This window comes from Theropithecus gelada, chromosome 1, assembly GCF_003255815.1.
Source record: "Theropithecus gelada isolate Dixy chromosome 1, Tgel_1.0, whole genome shotgun sequence".
NCBI classification, from domain to species: domain Eukaryota; kingdom Metazoa; phylum Chordata; class Mammalia; order Primates; family Cercopithecidae; genus Theropithecus; species Theropithecus gelada.
The window spans coordinates 2,210,370-2,216,459 of NC_037668.1; positions in this window are offsets into that span (position 1 = coordinate 2,210,370).

The window sequence follows — 6,090 nt, forward strand, 5'->3', positions numbered from 1 at the left end:
AGAATCACCTGGGTTGTTTAAAAAAAAAAAAAAAAAAAAAAAAATCTGATCCCCTGAGCCCCACCCTAGATCAATGAAATCGAATCTTAGGGGCGAGGCTCAGGCACCAGGTGTCAAAACTTTTTAAAAGACATCTCAGGTGATTCCACTGTGATCCAGGATAGGAAGTATCTAGAGCTGCACTGTCAGGTAAGATGGCTATTTAAGTTTAAATTAATTAGAATGAAATAAAAGTAAACATTCAGTTCCTTAGCTATACTATCCACATTTCAAGTGCTCTGTAACTACATGTGGCTACCATGTTGGACAGCACAGAAATACAACATTTGCATCATTCCAGAAATTCTACTGGACAGAGCTACCCCAGAGATTAGGTCCTTGGACTTAGAGACCAAGGATACAGGGCCAAGATTGGCATCAAGCAAATTTGACCAGGGGCTAAGTGTTCAGGCGTCTCAGTCACCCCTTTCTGTGCCCTCACCCCTACCACCCTGTCCCTTATCATTTCCCTTAAGATGGCTCTTCCCTTTCTATCAAAAGAGCTACAGAAAAGATTTTTGAAGAAACTTAACATTTTATTGTTCAAGGCCCCTCTGAGAAGCCTTCCCAGCCTGACTCGAGCTCCTGAGGCCTACCCAGGTTCAATTCCTTCCCCACCTGTGCTGCTCCAGATTTGGAATTTGGAGCCTGTTTGTCTGTCTGTCCCACCAGGCCATGGTCAGTGGCAGACACTGCTACATCCCTCCTTTTATTAAAGGGGGACGTGCACCTAGTGCCTTAGTGCCTAAGAGTATCTGGCACTCGGTAGGTGCTCGGTAATTGTGTGCCAAAGGTTAATATTGAAAGCATGAACAGAGGCATCATAATGCAAATTCTGACCAGATGTAATGGGTGGCCTTTTCTAGAGGCCTTATTGGTATTAGCAAATGAGAGTAGTATCTAATAACTACTGTTCAATGGCCACGCAGAAGGATCTTCAGCAGAGGAGTCTTCCTGGCTTCTGACAGAGATGGCGCTAGGTTAGAGCCCTTCCTGATCACTGGGCGGTGGTGGATGGAATGTACACTTCAAAGCCTCTAAGCAAGGATTGGTGATGAGGGGAGCAAAAGATCCCTTCCCCTTAGCTGCCTTTCCGGAACCCCCAGAAAGAGCTGAGAATCTCAGCAGGCCTTTCCTGGGCTTCATGTGCTGCAGGGGCTGCTTGGGAAGCATCATACCTATACAGCAATATTCGCTTTGAATTGAGAACCAGAGAACTGGCTGAGGGTGGTGGCTTACACCTGTAACCCCAGCGCTTTAGGGGGACTGAGGTGAGAGGATCACTTGAGCCCAGGAGTTTGAGATCAGCCTGAACAACATAATGAGACCCCATTTCTACAAACAAAAAACTAGCTAGATGCGGTGGCACACACCAGTAGTCCCAGCTACATGGGAGACTGAGGTTGGAGGATAGCTTGAGCCGGAAGGTTGAGTCTGCAGTCAACCCTGATCGTATCACTGCACTTCAGCCTGGGAAATGAAGCAAGACCCTGTCTCAAAAACATCAAAACCCAAAAACCAACAGAAGTTAGGTTCTTGGCCGGGCGCGGTGGCTCAAGCCTGTAATCCCAGCACTTTGGGAGGCCGAGACGGGCGGATCACGAGGTCAGGAGATCGAGACCATCCTGGCTAACATGGTGAAACCCCGTCTCTATTAAGACATACAAAAAACTAGCCGGGCGAGGTGGCGGGCGTCTGTAGTCCCAGCTACTCAGGAGGCTGAGGCCGGAGAATGGCGTGAACCCGGGAGGCGGAGCTTGCAGTGAGCTGAGATCCGGCCACTGCACTCCAGCCCGGGCGACAGAGCGAGACTCCGTCTCAAAAAAAAAAAAAAAAAAAAAAAAAAAAAAAAAAAAAAAGAAGTTAGGTTCTTGACTTGAATCTCTCATTGGCTCTTACTGTTTGACCTTAAGTAAGTATTTAAACTCTCTGAGCCTCAGGTTTCTCCTCATCTGTAGAACTAGTTTAAGAGTACAAACCAGGTGGCTGGCTACGGTGGCTCACACCTGTAATCTCAGCACTTTGGGAGGCCAAGGCAGGCGGATCACCTGAGGTCAGGAGTTCAAGACCAACCTGACCAACATGGTAGAACCCCGTCTCTACTAAAAATACAAAAATTTGCCGGGCGTGGTGGTGCACGCCTGTAATCCCAGCTACTCGGAAGGCTGAGGCAGGAGAATCAGTTGAACCCGGGAGGCAGAAGCTGCAGTGAGCCGAGATCGCGCCATTGCACTCCAGCCTGGGCAACAGAGCGAGGCTCCGTCTCAAAAAAAAAAAAAAAAAAAAAAAAAAAAAGAGTACAAACCAGGTATACCTGGACTGCAGTTCAAATGAAATGACAAACCCAAAAGCACTTTGTGGGCTCCAAAGGGCTGCCCCTGAATAAAATGTGTACTGGTAATGTGCCTGCCAGCTGGTCCAACAGTGCCCAAGCCAAACAGAGAGCTCCCCTCTGGGCAAGCCCTGGGGGACCAGCATGCTACCAGGCCCTGGCTGTTCTCAGAGGAAGGTGGCAGAGCTGGGTGCTTCCCACAGGGATGAGCAGTTAGAGAGCTTGTAGCTCAGGGATTTCTGGCTGACAAGAAGAGCCAGGTAGGAGACTGGAGGGGAAAGTGGCCTTGGGTTGCTACGGGTGCCGGTGAGCAGGCAGGGTCAGGAACTCTGGCTTGGACTATATAAGCAGAGACCACGGCCAAACCCCAAACCACTATCCGGCCAGAGGCAGGAAAGTGAATCAGAGGAGACGAGGAAGAAGCCTGAGGTTAACCTCGTGCAGACTGTGGGCCGTGGCAAGAAGGTTGGTGACAGGACTAGATGCAGGGCCTGGGTGGGTGTCCAAAGACCCCTTGAATAAGGCACTAAAGTCATTTGGTGAGGGCAGTGACCAGGCAGCCCTGAAGAGAAAAGGCCACATGTCCCAGTGAGCACATGTCCCCTGCCCCAGTGAAGGCCTCCTCTGCCACAGCAGCACTTTTGTTTGCTGGTTTCCCTCTTCAGGCTCTAGGAGGGGTAGGGGAGTCACCAGGCTCTGCTCCTGAATGCTGGGACTGCTGAGGGAGCAAGTGGACCACACTAGCTTGGAAAGCCCCATGGTGAAGTGGCTGGACCACAGGAAAGCCCACAGGTTGACCTCTATGGCACCATCTAGAGTCCATACTGACTCAGCTCCACTACTGGGTGGCTGAGTCAGAAGAGGTTATGCATTGGGGCAGTGCAGAAGGCTGGGTCAGGGAGTTTTCGAGTGAATTCCTTGAGGAGGGCTAGGGGAGAACCCCAAGTTAGACTTTAGCCTCTCTAGTCCACAGGCCCCACCCCTGCTTTGAGGTCTTAGACGTCTTCCCCCAGTCACTCTGCTATTTTGTCCTCCTCATGTGTGTGCATCTAGTGAGGTCTGTGAAGGCAAGAGCCTCATCCTTATTTATTCATTCATTTCCCCATTGATTGCCACACACTGAGGAAAAAATGGTAAATAAAAGAGTCAGTGAAGGAGACAGGTATTAGTAAAACAATCACAAATAAATATCTAGTCATAAAGTATGAATAGAATTAGAAAGATGTCTAATAGGAACCTGACCAGGGATGCTGCACTCTGCAGGACTTCAGGAAGATTAAGACAAAGGAAGCCATATAAGGGTAACAGGAAGTCAGGCACGGTCTGTTCCTCTTCCTTGTCCAAGACTGTCAACAAGATCGAATGGAAGGCTATTTACTATTTACTGGTATGTATGAGGCAGTCTATAAAAATGCAATTGCATTCTATCCTATAATAGCCCTGTAAGCGAGGTTCTAACATCCTGATCTATAGATGTAGAAACTAAGGCTTAGAGAAACTTAGCTCAGCCAAGATCACAGCAGCTGGCAAGTAGCAATGCCTGGATTTGAAGCCAGATCTGCCTGTTTTCAAATACAGCATCGTAACATCACACTCTAGCAGACATTTAGCAAATGCTTCATGCACAAACGACAGCTCGTGCCAGCTTGGTGGGCTTTGAGGGTCCCCAGGGCCTTAGAATTCTCCTTCTTTGTCCCCTCAAAAGGATTGTGTAGTCTGAAACTGGGCAAAAGGTGCCTATGACAGACTCCTGTTTTCTCAGTCTTGCTGCTATCCCTAAATCCACCAGGAAAGGAAAAAGGACCTCTCCTGAGTGGTGTGTCCACTGCCTGGGTCTCTGAAAAAGGCCTCTCTTGACTGGCAGTCCCTCCTGGCTTCTCTTGGCTTGAGTCCTTTGTGACCCATGTGTTTTCTTCCTGCCCACCCTTTGGACATATCCCAACCCGCTGGTTAATTATTGAGCCAGGTGACACCTGGCCATTGATCACTCCAGCTGGCAGCAGGCTTTGTCATCATTCTTATTGTGCCTGATTACAACTTTCCCAGAAGAAAGGGCTAGAAATTTGTTCTCCCACACCCAGCAAGATCTCCAGGGGAGGTTGTCCAGGTCTGGGCTGGGGTTTCATGGGCAAGGCTGGATCAGGACCACCAAGTGTGACGTCTGCAGGCTTAATATGCTCTAGTGATTCTGAGAAGACGGACCAAAGACTAGAGGCTGAAGAATCTCAGAGGTGGGAGCAGGGCCATCACCTGGCCTGTGATATTTAGGGGATCTTCCAAAAGGTGTCACTATCAGAGGGCACTATTGGTACACTTTCCATGTTGGCTTTCCTGAAAAGAGCTCCATGCCCACATGCAGGAAATAGTCTCTGTCTACTCTCCTGAAGAGGAGTTTCAAGTTTGAAACTCTTTGGGTATTTGGGCCCAAGTCCTCTGCTATGTTCAGAGTATTTCTCTATATTAACAACAACAACAAATCCTGGGGGAGGGGGTAAAAATGTGACTTCCAGAGTTGATGCATTATATTATTTTAAATGTCTAGCTTCCAACAACAACAACAAATGCAAGGCATGTAAAGATACAAAGAGTATTCTCTATACACGGGGGGAAAAGCAATCAATAGAAACTGCTTCTGAGGAAGCCCCAACATTAGATTTACTAGACAAAGATTTTAAATCAGGTATTCCAAAGTGTTCAAAGACTAAAGGAAAACATGTATGAAGAACTAAAAGAAGATATGAGAATAATGTCTCACCAAATAGAAAATACCAATAAAGATGAGAACATACAGACAAGGAACGCCTGTAATCCCAGGACTTTGGGAGGCTGAGGCAGGCGGATCACAAGGTCAACAGATCGAGACCATCCTGGCCAACATGGTGAAACCCCATCTCTACTAAAAATACAAAAATTAGCTGGGTATGGCGGCGCATGCCTGTAGTCCCAGTTACTCAGGAGGCTGAGGCAGAAGAATTGCTTGAACCCGGGAGGCAGAGGTTGCAGTGAGCCAAGATTGTGCCACTGTACTCCAGCCTGGGCAACAGAGCAAGACTCCATCTAAAAAAAAAAAAGGGAGGGGGAACCAAATAGAATTCTGGAATTGAAATGTACAATAACTGAAATGAGCATTTTACCAGAGGGGCTTAATAGTAGATTTGAACAGCCAAAAGAAAGAATCCATGAACTTGAAGTTATCTCAATTGAGATTACCCAGTCTGAGGAAGATAAATAACAAAGAAACAATGAAGAACAGAAAAAATAAACAGGGCCACAGAGGCCTGTGGGACATCTTCAAGCATATCAACATGTACATAATGGGAGTCCCAGAAGGAGAGGAGAGACAGAAAGGAATAAAAAGAATATTTCAGCCAGGTGTGGTGGCTCACACCTGTAATCTTAGCACTATGAGAGGCTGAGGTGGGTGGATCACCTGAGGTCAGGAGTTTGAGACCGGCCTGGCCAACATGGTGAAACCCTACCTCTGCTAAAAATACAAAAATTAGTCAGGTGTGGTGGCAGGCACCTATAATCCCAGCTACTCAGGAGGCTGAGGCAGGAGAATCACTTGAACCCAGGAGGTAGAGGTTGCAGTGAGCTGAGATTGCACCACTGCACTCCAGCCTGGGTGAAAGAGCAAAACTCCATCTCAAAAAAAAAAAAAAAAAAAAAAAAAAGAATATCTGAAGAAATAATGTTTGAAAATTTTCCAAATTTAATGA